General features: G+C 43.8%; 1 protein-coding gene across 5 annotated transcripts in view; it reads left to right on the top strand.

The window, feature by feature from the left end:
* Nucleotides 1-23,834, top strand: part of mical3 (microtubule associated monooxygenase, calponin and LIM domain containing 3) — a 236,803-nt gene that overhangs the window by 33,631 nt on the left and 179,338 nt on the right. Inside the window, exon 1 of one of the 5 annotated variants that reach the window (XM_062983114.1) lies at nt 14,878-17,696. The exons of 3 other annotated variants lie outside the window; for them this stretch is intronic. The gene's annotated coding sequence lies outside the window, so the exon portion shown is untranslated. Of the gene's footprint in view, nt 1-14,877; nt 17,697-23,834 lie in introns of those variants that run through there. One more of the 5 variants, XM_062983118.1, reaches the window with a different exon arrangement.

Raw genomic sequence — 23,834 nt, 5'->3', positions numbered from 1 at the left:
GCCCACTTGGTCTCCTAGCAACCCACTCAGCCCAGGGGAAAGGCAGAGTTTGGCCTCACTTAGGCCTCTTCCACACTGCCTATAAGATACAGATTATCTGATTTTAACTGGATTATATGGCAGTGTAGACTCAAGGCCCTTCCACACAGCTCTATAACCCATTTATAATGGACTTAATGTCAGGAGAAAACCTTTATCCTTTACCTTAACTACCACCAATTCCTCAATACTTTATTTCCCATACCACCATACTTCGGCACAGCAACGCGTGGCCGGGCACAGCTAGTGTGTGTGTGTGTGTATACACACACACACACATACATATATATACATACACACACACACTGTATATATATAAATAATATACATACAGTAGAGCAGGGGTCCCCAAACTTTTTAAACAGGGGGCAGTTCACGATCCTTTGGACCGTTGGAGGGCCGGACTATAGTTGGCCACCGAGCAATAATAATAATAATAATAATAAGAAGAAGAAGAAGAAGGACCTCAAGATTGAACTTCAAAGACTCTGGCAGAAACCAGTGCAGGTGGTCCCGGTGGTGATGGGAAGTATTCGACTTGTGATTTTGTGATACGAAATCCAGCATATCTGTCTTGTTTGCTGTGTCATAATAAAATAATAATAATAATAATAATAATAATAATAATAATAATAATAATAATAAAGAGGGTTGAAAGAGACTCCTTGGGCCATTTAGTCCAATCCCCTTCTGCCTTTGTGCACCGAAAGCAGAAGCAAAGCACCCCTGACAGATGGCCATGCGGCCTCAATGTTTATTATTATTATTATTATTATTAATAATAATAATAATAATAATAATAATAATAATAATAAAGAGGGTTGGAAGAGACCCCTTGGGCCATTTAGTCCAATACCCTTCTGCCTTTGTGCACCAAAAGCACAAGCAAAGCACCCCTGACAGATGGCCACTCAGCCTCAGTGTTAATAATAATAATAATAATAATAATAATAATGTGATTTTGTGATACGAAATCCAGCATATCTATCTTGTTTGCTGTGTCATACAATATAATAATAATAACAATAATAATAAGGCTTGTAAGAGAAGAAGAGACCCCTTGGGTCATTTAGTCCAATCCCCTTCTGCCCTTGTGCCGTGGGGGCCGGATAAATAGCTTCGATGGGCCGCATCTGGCCCCCGGGCCTTAGTTTGGGGACCCCTGCAGTAGAGTCTCACTTATCCAACATTCGGGATTATCCAGCGCAGTCTGCCTTTTAGTAGTCAATATTTTTGTAGTCAATCTTTTCAATACATTGTGATGTTTTGTTGCTAAATTCGTAAATACACAAATTACTACATAACATTGCTGTGTATTGAACTGCTTTTTCTGTCAAATTTGTTGTAAAACATGATGTTTGGTGCTTAATTTGTAAAATCATAATGTAATTTGATGTTTAATAGGCTTTTCCTTAATCCCTCCTTATTATCCAACATATTCACTTATCCAACGTTCTGCCGGCCCGTTTATGTTTGATAAGTGAGACTCTACTGTACATATATATGTGTGTGTGTTTGTGTGTAATACCTTCAGTGCAGAGAGGGTTGGGAGTTGATGGATAGGAAAGTAGGACAGTCACTATGTGAGTGAGAGAGTATTCTGAAATCTAACACAAATATTAAACTTCTTACTGTATAAATTGACATTAATTAAAAGACATGAAAGTCCTGTCTTATGCACTGGAGGTGTTGATGGCCACCAATCTGAGTCTGGTTATTAGTTTTCTGGGCATCTGTTTTTTCATAGGACAAGAGTTAAGTAGACCTCGTTTGCTACAAATAGTTTGGATGCCAGCTCCCATCATCCCTTATTATGCTGATAGGAATTAGAGTCCAAGATACCCGGAAGGCACCAGGATGTCTACTTGTGATATAGGTTGGCCAGATTTCAAAAAGGACCTCTGTACTTTCAGGGTTTAGATAAACAGAGGAACTTCAGCAGGTACACCTTTGCTCATCCCCACACCCATTTGTTATGATAAGGATACCAATGGATATTTGCTCTGGTATATAACTCTAAAGGCTATTAGCTCTGCATGGCAACCTATTTTTATGCCTGAAAGAGTTAATGTTACTTACAGGGATTTCCTCAAGGTAGTCTGGAGTACGTATCCTACAATTCAATAATTTATCATCTTCCTGTTATTGAGCACCAATTAGGGTGAGATGAGTCACTGGCTTTGTAACAAAGAAGGCTGTATGGCAGAAAAGCTATTTTAAAATCTTGCTTTATTTAAAAAAAATACACATCAGTGAGTTGTCGGAATCTTACACCATGGAAACAAAATGTTTAAAGAAATTGTCCCAGATAATGTAATGTTTTTAAATTCAGTAGGTGGTTATTGATGATGTCTGGCCTATATGCATGAATGTACTTAAAAATGGCAATAATGTTGTGTTCGGATATGGGCTAAAAATAAATCCATTGACTGAAATATAATCCTGATTCAAAATTGTGAAAGTGCCAATTCAAAGAGAATCATCAAGGTGCCAAATGATTTAAAACAGTACTTGGGAGTTGGCTTAGGTCCACACTATTTAAAGATTACATCTCCCTACATAATCTAGCCTATATTTTAAGATCTTTGATGGAAGGCTTTCATCCAGTCCCACTACTAACACAAGCACATTGGGTGAAAGACACAGGAAAGAGCCTTCTGGTGGTTGCTCCCAACCTGTGGAACTCCCTTCCACTGAAGGTTTGCTTGGCTCATTATCTCCTCTTTCTGCCAGTAGGCAAATGCTTTTTTATTTGGGCAGGACTTTGGTGCTTAAATTGTGTAGCAGAAGGTTGTTTTCAATGTGGCTTCCTGTGCTTTCATCATTTAAATAAGTTTTAATGGTTTTGACAATATGCTGTCAACATAGAATTAGTTTAATTGTATTTTAGCTTTTGTGAAGCAAGCTTTTTCGAGATACTTTGTTTTAAATTTTTGTAACTTTGTGTCTCTTGAAAGAGGAAGGGTGGAATATAAACTGATACATAAATAGATCACTGTCCCATTGACCTTACAGCCTTAAAAGCAGATAAAGGAAAAAGTGAGTTGAGCCAAAGGTCTAATGGGAAAGTTGGGGCTTGAAAGAGATTAAAGGTAACATCACACAGGTGGTTTAGGTTCTCTCTATGGTTGAATGTGGATGCATCTATACTATAGAATTAATGTAGTTTGGCACCACTTTAATTGCTTTGTCTCAATGCTGCGGAATCCTGGGTGTTGTAGTGTTACAAGATCTCTAACCTTCTCTGCCAAAGAGTGCTACTACCTCATCAAACTACACATCCTAGGATTCCATAGCATGGAGTTACAGCAGTTGAAGTGGTGTCACACTGCATTAATCCTTCAGTGTAGACGCACCGTGCCATCCTTCGGCCAGTCTGTTGAAATAAGATTAATTTCCTAGTCTGTTTTTTAATATATGTAAAATGGGGAGGGGTACCAATTGGTCTTTTGATTCCAGCACAAAATGTCTTGCCCAAATCTGCTACTCTGCTCTCTGCTGTAGCTTAATCTGCCTTTGCTGCTAGAAAAATATTATACAATAAGCAGCCAAGTATGAATGGCATTGTGTATTTATGGGTTACTAGGTTTAAGGAACAATTTAGTTTATGATAGATGAGAAGAGAGGGTTTCTCCTAAGTAGGTGTGTAAATATTTGACATCAAAGGGCCCTTCTTCCAGCTGACACTAGCATGCATTTATACTTCTTGTTTAGAAGCTGGCAGCAGTAATTTTTCTCTGTGGTGTCTGCATTTCTTCTGAACACCGTATTTTTCCTCCTAGTTCTGTACGTCTGCTGCTTAATGTTTAGTACAAGGAGTCGGTAAGAATGTCTCGTTGCCAATTCTGTTCAATTTGCCGTAGCAGAAGTTGTGCTGATATGAATGGCAACAGGTCTGAGAACATTATGTGCATGAACAATTGTCTTTTTGTGATATTATAGGGAGTTAGAGGCAGAAGTTGTTGTCCTGGACCTTTAAAAATTGGAACAGGGAATTCATCTTTGTGGAGTTGCATGTATGTGACCAAAACTATTGTGGCAGATTGTATTAACTTTTCACTTTCAAATAGTCCAGCTAAGTGGTAAGAGCTTCTTATATTTGTGGTGTGTATATCTAATTGTTCAACCTATCTAAAAAATTTAATATTATTTTAATATTATTGTGTATATTGACTTTTATGACTGTTTTTAATCATGTTGAAGTTTTACTGCTCGCTTTAATGTTTTATCTGATTTGTGCTGTCGTGTCTGGGCATGGCCCCATGTAAGCCGCCCCGAGTCCCTCCGGGGAGATGGGGCGGGATATAAGAATAAAATTATTATTATTATTATTATTATTATTATTATTATTATTATTATTATTATTAAAAATGGCTTTCCAATTCAACTGGTCTAATATTAGCTACATGTCAATCTTGTTTTTTCTATCTACTGGGTTTGGTTCCAGGACCTCCTGCGAATACCAAAATCTGTGGATGCTCAAGTCCCATTATAGAAAATGACATGGTAGAATGATGTCCCTTATATACAATCAAGGTTCACCTTTTGAATTTAAAAAAAATATTTTCAGACTGTGGATGGTTGAAGCCATGGATACAGAACCCATAGATATGGAGGGTTCTGCCCTTGGCCATGAATAAATTGTGTTACGATGGTAAAAGGGACTAGGCTTCAATGAGAAACCGGATTAAAGATATGAGGTTTTGTGTCCATATCTGACTGCAGGTAAATCATAGCTGGTGTTTGCTTTCCATTACAATGTAGGGTTGAAGTATCTATAATGAATAAAAGAAAATGGTTATATAAACAGGAGTGAAAGGCTAGGGAGGGGGCAAACAAAAACATATGATGAACCTTTTCTTGGTTTTGGATGGAAGAAAATGGGAAAAAAGTGTACCATTCTCCCCCGCCCCCATCATATCTCTAGATGCAAATAATACTGTCATGGGATTAACCACAGACTATGATATCCTCTTCAAAGGCTATGCATGAAGTATGAGGCTCCCTGTGTTTTTAATTGTCAGCTTCAGGCTGCAATTTGCTTCAACATTTTAATCCTCTAGCTGCTGGAGTCTAGCAGGAATTGTTTTGGTCTTCATTAGTATTTTATTTTTAAAACGATAGACTGGTGGGGAGGGGAAAGGCCAAGCTGTCACGACCCAGGCGGCAGAGGCACCAATAACCATACACAGAGGCCAGAATCTAACTAATATCTTTATTGAAGGAATATGTAAAGTTAATAAAAACAAGTATAGAAAATAGTCCAGAATTAGACCCTTCAGGAAAGGTCAGAATTAGTCCAAAAAAGCAATGTCCAATAAGAAATATTAAGGTCCAAAGTTGTAATCCAATAACCGAAACACTCACTTTGCCAAGCAAAGTGAGGGGAGATGACAAGGTCCTTAGTCCATAAAACTTGAGCGTGGCTAGGAAATAACTTGATACTTGAAACAAGGCTTGAACGTGGAACAAGGTAACTAAGAACAAGAACAAGGTCCGTGGAATAACTTGGTAAAATCCGTGAAACAAGGCAAGGATTAGTCCTGGGAAACAAGGCAAGGTCCGTAGGTAAACAAAGGCTGGGAAGCAAGGCGAAGGCTGGATAGCAAGGCAAGGCTTGAGCTGAAGCGAGGCTTGAATCGGAGCGCGCTGTCCAGACACAACTCGCTCCGTAGGCTGACGAATTGACTCCGCGAAGTTGCTACGCGGGCAAAACACCTATATAGAGTCCAACTTTCTCACCAAAGCGGTTCTCTGGGAATCAGAAACGAAAGCTAAACTCTGAGACCAGATGTTAAACTCCTTAAAGATTCTCACGAGAACCAATGTTAATTGGCAACATTCTTAGCTGCTATCCTCGCACTCCTGCGCGAAGCTGAATCCAAACTTCTCTGTTGTTTACAAAACTCCCGGCGCAAGAACACGGGAGAAGTAGGCTCTGGGGTTGTTTGACATACTTCTGGGGCACAACTTTCTTGCAGGTGCAAGGTTTCCAGATCTGCCTGGGAAGGATCTGGCTGAGAGGAATCCAGTTCAGACTGGGAAGGTAAAAAACCCAAGTTTTCATCTTCATCAGGGATTACAATGTCCTGAGCAGGACTACAAGGCCCATGGTTCATCACACTATCCCCCTCCTCAGGGCCCCTCCCAAACTGGGGTCCTCTCCCCGAGGCGCGAGGTCGCGGTTTGGTGGGATAGGTCAGATGGAAGCGACGGGTTAGATCAGGAGCATGGACTGTGGAGGCGTCTTCCCAAGAGCGTTCCTCAGGCCCAAAACCCACCCAGTCAATGAGATATTGTAGGCGGCGGCGATGAAAGCGAGAATCCAAAATGTCCTCAACCTCGAACTCCTCCTCCCCATTCATCAAAACAGGAGGGGGGGCCGGTTGGTCTGTATCAGGACGCACACCATCCGCCGGAAGGAGCAGGGAACGGTGAAACACTGGGTGAATGCGCATTGAACGCGGAAGTTGGAGTTTGAAAGTCACGGGGTTTAATTGCGCCACCACTGGATAGGGGCCAATGAAGCGGGCATCTAACTTCCGGCATGGGCGGTGGGAGGGCAGAAAGCGAGTGGACAGAAAAACCCGATCTCCTACCTTGATTTCGGGGCCCGGCTGGCGGTGTTTGTCAGCGTGGCGTTTATAGTCCTCCTTGGCTTGGTCCAGTTGCTGGAGCAAAAGTTGTTGCACCGCTGTGAGTTCCTGCAGCCAATCCTCTGCTGCGGGAACTTCTGAAGTTTCAATGACAGGGGGAAAGAAACGTGGATGGAAACCGTAGTTTGCAAAGAACGGCGTTTCTTTTGTAGAAGCTTGAACTCCATTATTGTAGGCAAACTCAGACAGTGGTAACAGAGAAGCCCAATTGTCCTGTTGGTAGTTTACATAACAGCGAAGATACTGCTCCAAAGTGGCATTGGTGCGCTCCGTTTGCCCATCTGTTTGGGGATGATGAGCTGAAGATAAGCGAGAGTCTATGCCCAGTAGTTTTTGTAGTGCCTTCCAAAAACGAGAGGTGAATTGAGATCCACGGTCTGTGACTAAACTCTTGGGCAATCCATGTAGTCTGAAAACATGCTGAAGAAATAGATCCGCAGTTTCTTTGGCCGTGGGGAGGCCTTCGCAGGGAATGAAATGGGCTAACTTGGTGAATAGGTCCACCACCACTAAGATCGTGGTGAATCCACAGGAAGGTGGTAGGTCAGTGATGAAATCCGCGGAAATTATTTCCCATGGGCGAGATGGGGTAGGAAGGGGGTGCAAAAGCCCTGAGGGCTTCTCCCTTCGTATCTTGGAGCGCTGGCATACTGGGCAGGTGTTGACATATTTTTCCACATCCTTGCGGATCTTGGGCCACCAAAAATCTCTTAGGATCAAATGCATGGTTTTAAATAGTCCGAAGTGTCCTGCTGGTTTGCAGTCATGACACAGACGAAGCGCTTTTTCCCTGCCCGGTCCGGGTGGGATATAAACATGATTTCTATAGCAGAGCAGCCCATCTTTAAGCGAAAAGGGAAAATGCAGACCTTGGCGAAGTTGGTCCTGCGCCCAGGCATCTGCTTGCTGACTAGCCCTGATTTCTTGAGCACAGATGGGTCCTGGAGTAGGGGAAGTTGAACCAATGGGACTGGATTTGGTGTTCCCCACTGTGAGCGTGGCAAAGTTCTCAGGTTGTAGCAGTTGGGATTCAAAGGTCTCCTTGCGTCCTGCAGCGTATTCCGGTTTACGTGACAGGGCGTCTGCTTGCTTGGTTTGAGCTGGGGTCACATAATGGATCTGGAAGTTGAAACGTTCAAAGAATAAAGCCCAACGTTGCTGCCTCTGATTTAGTTTGCGGGCAGTTCTTAGATGTTCTAGATTACGATGATCAGTGTGGACTTCAATGGGGAATTTGGCCCCTTCTAGCCAATGTCTCCAAGTTTCAAAGGCTGCCTTTATGGCCAGTAGTTCTTTTTCCCAAATGGTGTAATTCCTCTCTGGTGTGGTTAGTTGACGAGAATAAAAGGCACAGGGGTGGAGGTGATCTCCCACCGGTTGTAAGAGTACAGCCCCAATTGCCACATCAGAGGCGTCCGCTTGCACCACAAAAGGGGTTCCAGGATTTGGGTGCTGTAGAATTGGCTGGGAGGTGAATAGTTTCTTCAGTTGCTGGAACCCTTTCTCTGCTTGATCAGTCCAGCGGAAAGGCTGCTTTCCACGGATGCAGCTAGTGATGGGGTCGGACCAGCGGGCAAAATCTGGAATGAACTTGCGGTAGTAGTTCGCGAACCCCAAGAAACGCTGCACCTCTTTCTTGTTAGTTGGCGCCCGCCATTCCAATACTGCTGAAACTTTGGCTGGATCCATGGAAAGCCCTAGAGGCGAGATGCGGTAGCCAAGGAAATCTACCTCTTGTAGATCAAAAGCGCATTTTTCTAGCTTGGCATAAAGTCCATGATCCCGCAGTCGTTGCAACACCATTTTGACGTGGTTCTCATGTTCTGATTGTGATCTGGAAAACACCAAAAAATCGTCCAGGTAGATTATCAAGAATCTGTCTAGATAGTCCTGAAAAATATCGTTGACAAAATGCTGGAACGTTGCGGGAGCTCCGCATAAACCGAAATTCATAACTCGGGACTCGAATAATCCGAATTTAGTCTGGAAGGCGGTCTTCCACTCGTCCCCTTCTCTGATGCGAACTAGATTATAAGCCCCCCGAAGATCCAGCTTGGTGTAGACCTTGGCTCCTCGAAGTCGGTCCAGTAGATCCGAGATTAAGGGCAGGGGATAGCTGTTCCGCTTGGTGATATTGTTCAATGCTCTGTAGTCCACCACCAAGCGTAATTCCCCTGACTTCTTCTTCACAAACATCACTGGGGAGGCGGCTGGGGATTGAGAGGGTCTGATGAACCCCTTGCGAAGGTTTGTCTCTAAGAATTCCCTGAGAGCTTCTTGCTCTGGTTCAGTCAGGGAGTAGAGATGCCCTCGCGGGATCGGGGCCCCCTCCACCAAGTCAATGGCACAGTCATAAGGTCTATGTGGGGGTAATTTTTCGGCTTCTTTCTCATTGAATACATCCCAATACTCGGAGTACTTCTTTGGCAAGGTGATGATGGGCTCGGAGTCTGTGGCATGGCATACCTTGGCTACGAGGCAATGGTTTTGGCAGTACGGTGAAGCAAACTGCAGTTCTCTGTTGGACCAGGAGATGTTAGGGTCGTGGAGTGTCAGCCATGGAATTCCCAAAATCACAGGGAAATGGGGAACCTCGGTAACAAAGAAGGAAATCTCTTCCATATGTTCCCTTATCCACATCCTGGTGGGTTCCGACCACTGGCTTACGGGGCCCGTCTTGAGGGGACGGCCGTCTATGGCTTGCACCACACGGGCATTCTTGAAATCATGATATTGTAATCCCAGAGAGTCGGCATACTCTCTATCGATGAAATTGTTGGTAGCTCCAGAGTCTATCATGGCGTGGATCATGACGGGTCCCCTTTTTGCTGACCATAATGTGACCACGAGAAGGAACAGGACCCCGGTTGGCGGCTCTTGGATGGATTTTTTGACCGGGTTGGCGAGCCTCTCTACACCCGGTCGTTGGCTTCCCCCGCCGGCTGTGTGCCAGTCGGCTCAGACGCCTTCGACTCCGTGGAGGACGCCGCCGCAAGACGGGCGGCAGGCTTCCCTTTGGCTGGGCACTCTCTGGCGAAGTGGCCCCCGTTCCCGCAGTACCAGCAGAGGTTCAAGCGTTGACGACGGGCCTTCTCGGCGGCATCTAGTCTGGGACGCACATTGCCCAACTGCATCGGCACCTCCTCGCCTCCTCTGGGGTATGGGGTTGGCGGCGGGGGTCTCCACACCGGACGTGGCTGAACACTGGCGGGAGCGGGGGGTTTTGCCCCGGCTCTACCGCCCTGGCCTCGAACCCATTGTTTCCTGTTGGCAATCATGACTTCAGCCCGTAAACATTGATCAATGAGTGCCTCGAGGGTCTGGGGAGGATCCACCTTGGAGATTTCTTCCAGCATTTCAATGTTGAGACCCTCCCGAAATTGTCCTCTGAGGGCTACATCGTTCCAGCCGGTGTTGTGGGCCAGCACGCGGAACTCGGCTATGTACTGAGACATGGGTCTGTCTCCTTGAAGGAGGCGCCGGAGTTTGTGACCGGCTGCCTCCAAATTGTCCTCGATTCCCCAGGTCTCCTTAAGGTGATCCAAGAAGCGTTGTGCTGAACTTAGGTGGGGGGAGGCTTGATCAAACAGGGCCGTCGCCCAGCTAGCCGCTGGTCCGTCTAGAAGACTGTAGACCCACGCCACCTTGATGTCTTCTTGGGGAAACTCGGCATCACGGGCCTCTAGATAAGCTTGACATTGGCGGCGGAAAACATGAACCTTAGCAGCTTCTCCAGAAAACTTGGTAGGCAACGCCATGGCCGGGAGGCGAACTCCGCGCTCCCTCAACCCTTTTATTTCTCCATCCTGCGCGTTGAGTCTGTCACGGATGCGGTCCACTTCGTCCTTGCTGATGGTGTAGCTGAGCGGCTGTCCAGCCGGCGCGGCTCCGGTAGACATCCTGGCCTCGGTTAGTTGGTGCTTATGGGTGGCGGAGTCAAACTGTCACGACCCAGGCGGCAGAGGCACCAATAACCATACACAGAGGCCAGAATCTAACTAATATCTTTATTGAAGGAATATGTAAAGTTAATAAAAACAAGTATAGAAAATAGTCCAGAATTAGACCCTTCAGGAAAGGTCAGAATTAGTCCAAAAAAGCAATGTCCAATAAGAAATATTAAGGTCCAAAGTTGTAATCCAATAACCGAAACACTCACTTTGCCAAGCAAAGTGAGGGGAGATGACAAGGTCCTTAGTCCATAAAACTTGAGCGTGGCTAGGAAATAACTTGATACTTGAAACAAGGCTTGAACGTGGAACAAGGTAACTAAGAACAAGAACAAGGTCCGTGGAATAACTTGGTAAAATCCGTGAAACAAGGCAAGGATTAGTCCTGGGAAACAAGGCAAGGTCCGTAGGTAAACAAAGGCTGGGAAGCAAGGCGAAGGCTGGATAGCAAGGCAAGGCTTGAGCTGAAGCGAGGCTTGAATCGGAGCGCGCTGTCCAGACACAACTCGCTCCGTAGGCTGACGAATTGACTCCGCGAAGTTGCTACGCGGGCAAAACACCTATATAGAGTCCAACTTTCTCACCAAAGCGGTTCTCTGGGAATCAGAAACGAAAGCTAAACTCTGAGACCAGATGTTAAACTCCTTAAAGATTCTCACGAGAACCAATGTTAATTGGCAACATTCTTAGCTGCTATCCTCGCACTCCTGCGCGAAGCTGAATCCAAACTTCTCTGTTGTTTACAAAACTCCCGGCGCAAGAACACGGGAGAAGTAGGCTCTGGGGTTGTTTGACATACTTCTGGGGCACAACTTTCTTGCAGGTGCAAGGTTTCCAGATCTGCCTGGGAAGGATCTGGCTGAGAGGAATCCAGTTCAGACTGGGAAGGTAAAAAACCCAAGTTTTCATCTTCATCAGGGATTACAATGTCCTGAGCAGGACTACAAGGCCCATGGTTCATCACACAAGCTTCCATCCCTGGCTTCGTAAAATGCTCTTGAAGGCACTTTATTAATTTTTTGTTAGGGTTTTCTCCCATATGTGGTTGTCATCTTATTCGCTGACGTTTGTCTTTCAAACAATCTGGCATTTCGGAGCAGGGGGTCGAGAACTTGAACGTTAACCCCCCCCTAATCCTGGGATTAATTACACAATTATGCAGCAGTCTGGTCACAAATGTCTCAAACAGGAGGAGTCGGGAGTTAAGCTAATTTAATACTGCTTTGAGATGGAAGAAAACTGTATGACACAATTGTGCTTAAGTGCTGCTGCGGTGACTTCGGGAGAGTAACTGCTTCACATATTAAGGACCCAAACATATGGAATTGTTTGCCATGACATTATAAAGAATATCTGTGACACTTCAGCTGAAAGGAACATCTGGTGGGATGTGCGGAGGCTCTTCATGTAATCCAAGTAATTTATGTAGCAAGTAAGGACTATAACGTGACATGAAGCGATGTGGCTGTACTTACTCCAGTTGTTGTTTTTATTGGCTTCCATAAGGTAAAGGTTTTCCCCTGACATTAAGTCTAGTTTTGTCTGACTCTGGGGATTGGTGTCATCTCAATTTCTAAGCCGAGGTGAGAAAAGCAGTATATAAGTGAAGTAATTAAATAAACCAAAAAGCCAGCGTTGTCCGTAGACACCTTCAAGGTCATGTGGCTGACATGACTGCATGGAGCACTGTTACCTTCCCACCTGGGTGGTATCTATTAATCTACTCACATTTGCATGTTTTTGAACTGCTAGGTTGGCAGAAACTGGGGCTAACAGCGGGAGTTCACCCGGTTCCCTGGATTCGAACCGCTGACCTTTCGGTCAGCAAGTTCAGCAGCTCAGTAATTTTAACCGCTGTACCATCGGGGGCTGCTTATTGGCTTCCATATAGCTTTGTTAATATACAGAATAAGTATACAAATTAAGGGGGGGAAACAATGTTCTGTCAGGTTCCGAGGGAGAGGAAGATGATATTTCATTTTCCTTTATTTTCTCCCCAAATTTAATATTTTAATTGTATGTTTACCTTAGTACTTTTTTTTAATGGGCTAGAAAAAGTTATTATCCAGGAAGACTTCTCCAAGATTAATGTGAGATTAACGAATGCTGAAATGAGCCCTTGCCTGAGAGACTTCCTTGCTTGAGGCAAAGGGCAATGTGGCACTCCGTGAATTGAGGTTGACTGCTCTTACATGCCCTTCAGTTGCCAAACTGGCTAGTTTAGAAGCCACAGGCCAGACCATTTGATACATAACCTTGTGATTTGCAACCATTTCCTACAGTTCCCCCACTGCTCTTCCTGCATTTTGCTACTTCACACCTACATCTTATCTTTTTGGTAGTTCCATAAGTGGTAGTGATTGTGGATGTTGCACACTATACAGTTACAGAACTATGGTTGTCTCTATGTTGTTGGATTAATGCAAACCACTTTGACTGTCATGGCCAATGCTATGAAATCCTGGGAATAGTAATTTGCTGAGGCACCAGCCATTTTGTGAGAGAAGGCTAAAGACCTTGTGAAATCGCAACTTCAGTGATCTCATAGCACTGGCCCATGACAGCTAAAGTGGTCACAAACAGCATTAACTACAGTGTAGCCACATTCTATGCTGTATCTGATCAAATTTTATAGTTTGGTGAAGTTTGGGGTTCTCTGGTTGAGTATTATAAACTGTTGTTGTATACCTTTCAACCATTTCTATCTTATGGCAACCCTATCATGGGGTTTTCCTGGCAAGATTTGTGCAGGGGTTTGCCTTTGCCTTCTTCTGATGCTGAGAGACTTGACCAAGATCAAGCCATGGTTTCCGTGGCTTGAGCAGGGATTCAAATTCTGGTCTTGAGTTCTAGTCCAACACCAAGACCACCACACTGGCTCTCTATTTCTAAATAACCCCTTACTAATAAACTGCTAGTCCCAGTTTCCCATAATATGGAATGGAATTATATCACTATCATGGTTCAATGTGAGTACATTCCCTCCCTTTGGGATTACCAATAGGATTCTGGTCTCATTGTTCTCACGGTAAAGCTAGATCATTGTGGAGTTATTTTGGAGAGCTTCACAAAACTCTTGCTATTTCTTATGGAAGTCTGGATAACCCATCTTTTGTGACAGTTTATTCGTTTCTACAATAGTTGAATAATTTATACATCCTCCAAAGCCATTACAATTCTATAAAATCCACCCAGCTATTCTCATGCTGAACTCTAATGATTAGAATTTGCTCAACAGAAATTGACATAGAAACCTTCTACAGATATGTGTTTTGAATGGAACTACAGTAGAGTCTCGCTTATCCAATATAAACGGGCTGGCAGAACGTTGGATAAATGAAAATGTTGGATAATGAAGAGGGATTAAGGAAAGGCCTATTAAACGTCAAATTACATTATGATTTTACAAATCAAACACCAAAACATCATGTTTTACAACAAACTGACAGAAAAAGCAGTTCAATACACAGCAACGTTATGTAGTAATTTCTGTATTTACAAATTTAGCACCAAAATATCTGAATATATTGAAAACATTGATTGCAAAAACATTACTATGTAAAAGACAGACTGTTGGATAAGACAGAACGTTGGATAAGCGAGAGACTACTGTATGTAGCTCCCCAGATACTGTTATATTGCAAGGACCAGCAATACTAGCAAATAGCTAATGTAAAGGAGTGCTGGGAACTGCAATCCATAACACTGATCTGATACAGATTAAACCCGCATCATGATCATAGGCAATCATTCATGGTCAAGTATGATTGCCTTCCAAAGATAAGAGTTTTGGTGGGGGGTTTATAAGTGACATTAAGGAATGAAAGTGGTGTCATTCATTCTACAATATAGAGGCACACTAAGAAGCCATCTGGGATGACACTCCCAAGACTACTTCCTTTATATGAGAAAGAACATTAGATATTTGTAATCTGATTCATTTAGAAATAAACATGTAAATAATAATAATAATAACTCTTTATTTATATCCCGCTTTTCTCCTTCATGGAACCCAAAGCGGCTTACAACATATTAAGGTAAAGGTTTTCCCCTGACGTTAAGTCCAGTCATGTCTGACTCTGGGGGTTGGTGCTCATCTCCATTTCTAAGCCGAAGAGCCGGCGTTGTCCGTAGACACCTCCAAGGTCATGTGGCTGGCATGACTGCATGGAGCGCCCTTACCTTCCCGCCGGAGCGGTACCTATTGATCTACTCACATTTGCATGTTTTCGAATTGCTAGGTTGGCAGGAGCTGGAGCTAACAGCGGCTGCTCCTGCCGCTCCCGGGGATTGAACCTGGGACCTTTTGGTCTCCAGCTCAGTGCTTTAACACACTTCGCCACCGGGGCTCCTTACAACATATTAAAATCACATAAACAACAATCAGAATACATCAATAATAAACACAAGCATCATAAAATAAGCAAATTTAAGAAACAATGTACATTCATGTGGCATCATATCGAGATACATATTGCACTTTGCTCCAGTCCATAACGTATGCTATTTCCTGTCACTCCTGATTAATTTTCTTGACTAAAAGCCAGTTTAAATGCAGGGAAACTGGCTCGTAAGAATAGACAGCACATCCTCTGTACATCAGGCTCACAGGGAACTGCTACTTGAGTGAACTTCAGCTTAGCTAAAAGCTTTTGGCTCCTCTCTCTTGGAACTGAAAGGAGAAAACAGGTTCCAGATTTTTTCCTGTCCCATTAGACTGAGGAGGAGGAGGAGAGAGAACATTCCCTTCCCGAACTGAGAGGGAGGAGGGAGCAACTGCACTGGTGGAAGCAAACTTCCTCATACCTTCCCTTCCAGCCTCCTTACATTTTCATTTGATTTTGTATTCAGGAATACAGAATTTGCAAAGCTGTTGTCTCTTGGAGCAAGAATGTATCTCTTATTTTGGCGCAGACGCATTGTAACTCATGAGAATGTTCTTGTGAAATCTTCGACCTAGTTAAAAGTCGGGTTGCTGTGAGTTTTCCTGGCTATATAGCCATGTCCCAGAAGCATTCTATTCTAATGTTTTGCCCACATCTATGGCAGGCATCCTCAGAGGTTGTGAGGTCTGTTGGAAACTAGGCAAGTGGGGTTTATATATCTGAGGAATGTCCAGGATGGGAGAAAGAACTCTTATCTGTTTGAGGCAAGTGTGGACGTTGCAATTGGCCAGCTTGATTAGCACTGAATGGCCTTGCAGCTTCAAAGCCTGACTGCTTCCTGCCTGGGAGAATCCTTTGTTGGGTAGTGTTCGCTGATTCTAATTCGATAGTATGAGTTTGAGAACTCATGAGAAGGTTCTTGTGATGAAATCTATGACCTAATTAAAAGTCAGGTTGCTGTGAGTTTTGTGGGCTGTATGGCCATGTCCCAGAAGCATTCTCTCCTGATGTTTCGCCTACATCTATGGCAGGCATCCTCAGGTTGTGAGGTCTGTTGGAAACTAGGCAAGTGGGGTTTATATACAGTAGAGTCTCACTTATCCAACATTCACTTATCCAACATTCTGGATTATCCAACGCATTTTTGTAGTCAATGTTTTCAATATATCGTGATATTTTGGTGCTAAATTAATAAATACAGTAATTACAACATAACATTACTGCGTATTGAACTACTTTTCTGTCAAATTTGTTGTATAACATGATGTTTTGGTGCTTAATTTGTAAATTCATAACCTAAATTGATGTATAATAGGCTTTTCCTTAATCCCTCCTTATTATCCAACATATTCGCATATCCAATGTTCTGCCGGCCCGTTTAGCTTGGATAAGTGAGACTCTACTGTATCTGTGGAATGTCCAGGGTGGGAGAAAGAACTCGTGTCTTTTTGAGGCAGGTGTGAACGTTGCAATTGGCCACCTTGCTTAGCACTGAATGGCCTTGCAGCTTCAAAGCCTGGCTGCTTCCTGCCCAGGGGAATCCTTTGTTGGGAGGTGTTAGATGATTCTAATTAGATAGTAGAATTCGTGGTACAGTATGCAAAATAGGTACAGCCGCCATATAGTCAGTTCTCCACATTCTGCTGGGCTGAGGGTACAGGAACTCTCTGGAAGTCAAAAACCATTTTTTGCTTCATTGTAGTCATTGTGTTTTAAATTGCTTTGTGTGACTTAGTGAAAAATAATGTAAATAAAAGTAATTGCAGTGTATCTCTTACCAGCAATGCTTGGGACCTGAAGTGTTTTAGATATTGGAACACTGTAACTGTATTTGCATAATGCCGGTTGCTTGAGACTCCTGGTTGCTGGCGTTACGGTTAACTGAGAGCCTGCTGTATTTTGAAATTCTGATAAGGGATGCTCAACTTGCACCATTAAACACGTTTCGAACTTCTCTAATTGCTCCGCCCACCCGCTCTTCCCGCCACCCCAACTGCAGCAGTTTTATTGCTTTCAAGGGCATTGGCTCTCATTAGGAAACCCTTCCATTAAGTCAACCGTTTGTCCCGCATTAGAAAAGCACAGACGAGTAAAAGCCACTCCCAACGCATGAGCCGTGGCGGTTAAAGCGCTGTCAAACTGCATTAATTTTGCAGCGTAGATGTGCCCCTGCTTTGCGCCCTTGCCCTGCTGCAGTCCTTTCCAGTTTTTCCTATCGCTCGCTTCCTATTGGCCGCCGCCTCTCGCGCTTTAACCAATCGCTGCCGCCGCTCCTTTTTTTCATATACTGTAAGTTCGGAACGTACCATTCTTCCTATCCCGGAGGGAGGGAGAGGGTGGTTAGCTTGCGCCAGTGTGTTGAGAGCGGACGCCACCAATGCTCCGACGGGGGGCGCTCCCCGGAGTCCTGCCGCTCCCGGCGCCGAGGAGCGTGCGTGTCTCTTTAAGAAGGAACACGGGTCAAGCACTCCAACGCCCCCTCCCGCCCGGTCGCCGTCCCTCGTGTCCAAGCAGCAGCAGTAAGTAACTGCTGCCAAGGTGAGCGGCGCTGCTGTTAGTTTTCTAAGGACTCTGAGGAAGATTTTTGCATTTTTTAGGTTCATTTTTTTTGTTTTTGGTCCACACTATGGCTTAGTGTGATCCCCCCCACGAGGACGCATGAAAGGGTAAGCAATTATGAATGAATTATTAATATTTTACGTTATACAGTTACAGAGCTATGGGTGCGTCTACACTGCCGATTTAACGCAGTTTGGAACCGCGTTAACTACTCCGGAACCCTGGGGTTGGTTAGTTTGGAGGGGGCACAGGCACTCTTCGACACAGGAAGGCAAAGACCTTGTAAAATTGCTTGAATGGCAGTTCAAGCGGGTTCATACTGCGTTAATTCTATAGTGTAGGCCAGGCATGGGCAAACCTGGGCCTTCCAGTGTTTTGGACCTCGATTCCCACCGTTCCTCAACAGCCTCAGGCCCCTTCCTTTTCCCTCTCAGCCGCTTAAGCGGCTGAGGGGGAAAAGGAAGGGGCCTGAGGCTGTTGAGGTACGGTGGGAATCGAGGTCCAAAACACCTGGAGGGCCCAAGTTTGCCCATGCCTGATATAGTCACATCCTGAGTCCCAGACCCCCAGATATTGGGGTGTTTACATTTCCCCTCTTCCTTGGAGAGTGGCCTTGTTGTTGTCCTTTCCCTGATGATGCATTTGCATGGAGGTTTTGCATTGCACCAGCTGCAAGAAGGTGGCAGGGTTGCTTTTTTGTCATTTTTGGAATAGATGCAGGGTTTATTTAGGGTTTGTTTTTTGGGGGGCGTCTAAGGTGGGATCCCCCCCCCCCCAATGTCTTAGGTAACAGGAACAACAGTGCCCTCCAACGGAGGTTGGTGTTTCTCTGCAGCTGAAGGAGAGACAAAGGGGATCATCTATTACACCAAGGATTCCCAAACTCTGGTCCTTCTAAGTCTTTTGGACTGTAACTCCCAGAATTCCACAGTGGCAGGGGCTACTGGGAGCTGAATTTCCCTGGAGTTTGGAAACCACTGGTCTACACTGTCGGATTAATCCACTGTGACACCACTTTAAATCCATGGGTCAATGCTGTGCGATCCTGGGAGTTGTAGTTTTACAAGGTCTCTTTAAAACCAACACCTTCCCTATTTGTTGATGATGATGATGGTGGGAGTTGAAATTCCAAATACCTGGAGTTTGGAAACCACTAATCTCCACTATTGAATTAATCTTTGTCACCACTTTAAGGCCGTGGGTCAATGATGTGCGATCCTGGGAGTTGTGGTTTTACAAGGTCTCTTTAAAAGCAACACCTTTCCTCTTTGTTGTTGATGATGATGATGGGAGTTGAAGTCCCAAATACCTGGAGTTTGGAAACCACTGATCTCCACTATCGAATTAATCCACTGTGACACCACTTTAATGACATGGGTCAATGCTGTGCGATCCTGGGAGTTGTAGTTTTACAAGGTCTCTTTAAAACCAACACCTTCCCTCGTTGTTGTTGTTGATGATGCTGGGAGTTGAAGTACCAAATACCTGGAGTCTGGAAACCACTGATTTCCACTATTGAATTAATCCACTGTGACACCACTTTAATGACATGGGTCAATGCTGTGCGATCCTGGGAGTTGTAGTTTTACAAGGTCTCTTTAAAACCCAACACCTTCCCTCTTTGTTGTTGATGATGATGATGGGAGTTGAAGCCCCAAATACCTGGAGTTTGGAAACCACTGATCTCCACTATCGAATTAATCCAGCTTGACACCACTTTAAATCCATGTGTTAATGCTGTGCGATCCTGGGAGTTGTAGTTTTACAAGGTCTCTTTTAAAACCAACACCTTCCCTGTTTGTTGTTGTTGTTATTTTTTTGTTGCATGTCTTTCAAATTGTTTCCTACTTATAGCAACCCCATCAAGGGTTTTCCTGGGGCTGAGAGAGTGTTACTCGCCCAAGGTGAGAGGAGACATAATAGCCATATGTATAAATATGTGAGAGGAAGTCATAGGGAGGAGAGAGCAAGCTTGTTTTCTGCTGCCCTGGAGACTAGGATGCAAAACAATGGCTTCAAACTACAGGAAAGAAGATTCCACCTGAACATTAGGAAGAACTTCCTCATTGTGAGAGCTGTTCAGCAGTGGAACTCTCTTCCCCAGAGTGTGGTGGAGGCTTTTAAGCAGATGCTGGATGGCCATCTGTCGAGGATGCTTTGAATGTGATTTTCGTTCTTCTTGGAAGGGGTCTCTTCTAAGGTTAATCAGTGGGTTTCCATGGCAAGTGCTGGATTTGAACTCAGGTCTTCAGAGCAACAAAGTGCATTTATACTATAGAATTAATAGTTTGGCACTATTTTGAATGGCCATAGCTCAGTTCTATGGAATCCTGGGAATTGTGGCTTGGTAAAGCTGAAGCCCCTGTAAAACTATACAGCTCTCATGATTCCATAGTTTTGAGCCATGACAGTTAAAGTGGTGTCAAATTGCATCAATTCTACTGTGTACATGATGCATCCTTAGTCCAACACTTAAACCACGCTGACTGACTCCTTGTTTGTTAATCTGGAGGAAATGGATATTCTGATACTTCGAGGGTTTTAAATCTGTGTAATCAGTAAGTGGAGATTAAGCGCCTCCACTTCGTGCAAGGCTTCTTCCTCCCTTCCTTTCTCCACGCTAGCTGTCGTGGCCGTGTTGCGCGTGGGCGAGAGCGAAGCAACTGATCCGCAGTAAGTGATTCTCCCTCACCGCAGGACTCCTTTCCGGTGTGTTCCCTTCCGTGGGAGCAAATTTGACAGTATTGATCTCACCTCATAGGTATTCTGCTGCTCTCTGGTTAATTTTTTCCTTCAGCCACCAATTTTGTAACATTTGCAGAAACATCAAGAGTCACTTCAGCATTTAAGAAATACAAGTGGGGGCATCCTAAGGAATGTGAGCGCAGTAAATGTATATGAGTGGCAGGTGTGAATGCTTTTAGGGACTTAACTCTCTGCTGTGCTGGAAATGTGGGGGCCGAAGGAACATTTCAGAGAGGGGAACAGTGCCCTTATTTGGGGGGCAGTGCCCTCATTTGACCTTCCCACCCATAGGTGCTGTGCCAAAAACAGCAGCCAAGTCAAAGCTCTGACTTGGCTGCTGATTTTGGCATAACACCTATGGGTGGGTGGGTCAAATGAGGGCATTTCTCCTAAATTGTCCAGTCTGCCATGTCTGAGGGATTTGTGGAGAGCGTGGCATAGAGGTTTTAGAGTTGTGCTTCAATGGCTTCAAATCTCTACTTGATCATGGAGACCCACTGGGTGACCTTGAGCAAGTCACACACTCAGAAAAACCCATGATGGGGTGCCTTAGAGTCGCCACAGGAAACAATTTGAAGGCGCACAACAACAACAAGAGAAGTTGTCAACTCTCAAAGTTTTATCCCCCCCATCCCAAATTCCTTTGCATATGAGGAGGACTGTGGAAACGTTTAGAAGATGAATTTATTAAATGAGCATGTTTTCAAGCCTAACAGTTTATTGCCCTTCTTGACAGGGCAACCTTTTGATCTAGGTAGTAGTGTTGCCAATAGGAGAAGTAACTTTCTGTATGGTCAGTCAGTGTCATAGTTGTTTCTGTATATAGAGGTTGAGTTTCCCAAGAAAGTGTGGCCTGGGTCCAGCTTTCATGACCTCTGTAGTTTAAATCCTAATGTTTGGCAATTCCATTGTTACTACTAAATATTGGACCAATGGGACGTTTGTAAGTCAACATCAAATGGCTATTTCATTGATAAGGGTGGGTCTATTGTAGTTTGGAATAACAGTTGGATTGAGGCCAAAATGTAGTTGCAAGCAGATTAATCCCTTGAGGATACCCCAAAACCAGATTATGGTCTGATAGCTCTCCATATTCCGTATTTACATAATTGTTTGTGTAAATAATTAACACAATGGTACTCACCTAGCTGAATTATTGGGGAGAAATCTAATATGGTACCAAGAGACATTCTTTGGTGGAGGAGCATGTGTGGTGTGGTAGTCTGAGGGTTGGATTATGTCTCTGGAGACTAAGGTTTGAGTTTCCACTCAGCCATGAAACCTTCTGATGTGTGGCCTTGGACAAGGCACATTTTCTCAACCTCAAAGGAAGGCATCCAAACAAATATTTCCAAGGAAACCCTGTGATAGGTTTGCCTTAGGAGGAAGATACATAGTACAGGTAGTCCCCGAGTTGGACACATCCAACTTACAAATGACTTATAGTTAAGAACAGAGGTAAGGCAACAGGAAGTGAGAGAAATCTACCCCTTGGAAGGGAAATTCACTCCAGAAAGAGTTATCATGGGGAAAAGTTATCTCAATTAAAGCTTTTTCACCATCCCCTATTTCTACAACAAGCCAATTTTTTCAAAAAGCCAGTTATTGCAGGGACGGAAAGTGAGGTGAAATCTTCTGAATAGGAACAGACAGCAAAGCAAACACCACAGGGGCATTAACTTTTTCCTATGCTAACCAAAGTTAATATAGATATATATTTGGCTGGAGTTACACTTGAAAGGTCCCTGTTCTAATTTACATTCAAATTCAACTTTAGAATAAATCTACAGAACCTATCTTGTTTGTAACTTGGAGAGTGCCTGTATAGTGGGAAGTCTGATGATGGACAGGGAGACAAGACAATTTTTGAGAGTGTGACAGAAAACTAGGAAAGTGCAATAGGCAAGCTGGTTTCGTAACTTCTTAGCTGTGTTTTCTGGGGGGGGGGGGGGTATTTTATCATGCCTGGATGGAGCTGCATTGTTTCTGTTAGTTTTTGAAGTTGGAAACTAATGAACTCATAAACAGCAACACTCCTTTTATCCAAAGCCTCCTTTGTGCCTCCTCCCCCCCCCCCCCATTTTACTGGGATTGTTGTGTGTATTGCGTTCCACCCTTTACTCCAGACACTCCTTATGCCAGACAGAGAATGAGATATTTTTATGACAGATTCGTGGGACTGTGTGCATGTGCGCACATGTTCTTTTTTGAACAGTTCTTGAGTGGAAAAAATCATTTTGCTATGTAGTTAGTTCTTCAGATGAGCCTGTATGATATAATGCAGGTTTTTTAAAAAAATTCTGAGACATGGGAGATGCAGAAACCATTTAGATCACTGAGTTAAATAGGATGCATCTACTTTGACATAGGAGTGGTAGAAGGAGCAGGGCTTTTACCAAGTTGATGGTGTGGGAAGCTCTGATGAGACAGTTATACTACAGTAGATAAATTATGCCAAATGCCTTCTTAAAACAGTGTGTCAGATGTGAATTTAGGATTTAGAGATCTCTTCCACATGACTGTTTTATATTAATATGTTCTAGTTGAGCAAATCTTGCCAAGAAAACCCTGTGGTAGGGTCACAGGGTCACAATAAGTTGGAAATAACACACAACAACAACAAAGTTGAGCTGAAGGTGATATATGCCCGAATTCTATTGGTAGACCCATTAAATCAATGGGATTTATGTAAGTATTGACTCAACAGTCAGTAACTGATTTAGTGGGTCTGTTCGAGTTGGAACCACCCAATCGGATTCAGACCTATGCATAGAAATGCAGATACGCAAATACAATGTATTCTCATCCCACAACCTATATAGGATCTAATTTTTTTTGTATTCTTACACACTGACAATTCATCTTTGGCTGTTTACTTGGGAACCAAAATGAACAATTTAAGAGGATATTTAAGAAACAACCCCTTGTTGAAATGCACTGCTGTTCATTTTGTGCCACAGTGCTTTTCTCACAAGCAGATTCTTGCACAGTGAAGTGATTATAAAATCCCCCAAATGTTCTCCATTCTGGATGAGATATTGTCAATAATCTGAAAGACTTGTGAAATACCATAACCAGTGGTTCCCAGCCTTAGGTCTTCAAGTGCTGGTGGAGTACAACTTCAAAGAAAACAAAATTGGCATGGCCAATGGACAGGTGTTACAGTATCTGGGTTAACACAAGATTGGGAGCCTTGTCTTAGGGAGTCTCTTCTCAGTTTTCATATATGCTAATCATTTTGTCTCCTCTCACTGTCCTCCCCCCTTCTTTTAAGAGGACAGAATTTCTGCTCCTATTTCAAGGTCAGTTTTACATAGCAAAAGTCCTTAGCCATCTCAACCCCCATGCACCACTGGTTTTCCTTGATGGTATAGTGGTCTGTCAGAGACAGATTCAAATGTTTATTTGGTCCCAATGATTCTGACCATACTGGGATCATCATTTCCATTTTGCTAGTAGTTTGGGGCAGCTTAAATACTGAAGGCATCATGTCCTGTTTG

The sequence above is a fragment of the Anolis carolinensis genome, chromosome 5, assembly GCF_035594765.1.
Source record: "Anolis carolinensis isolate JA03-04 chromosome 5, rAnoCar3.1.pri, whole genome shotgun sequence".
In the NCBI taxonomy this organism is placed as follows: Eukaryota; Metazoa; Chordata; class Lepidosauria; order Squamata; family Dactyloidae; genus Anolis; species Anolis carolinensis.
This window is presented reverse-complemented; position numbering and strand designations above follow the sequence as displayed.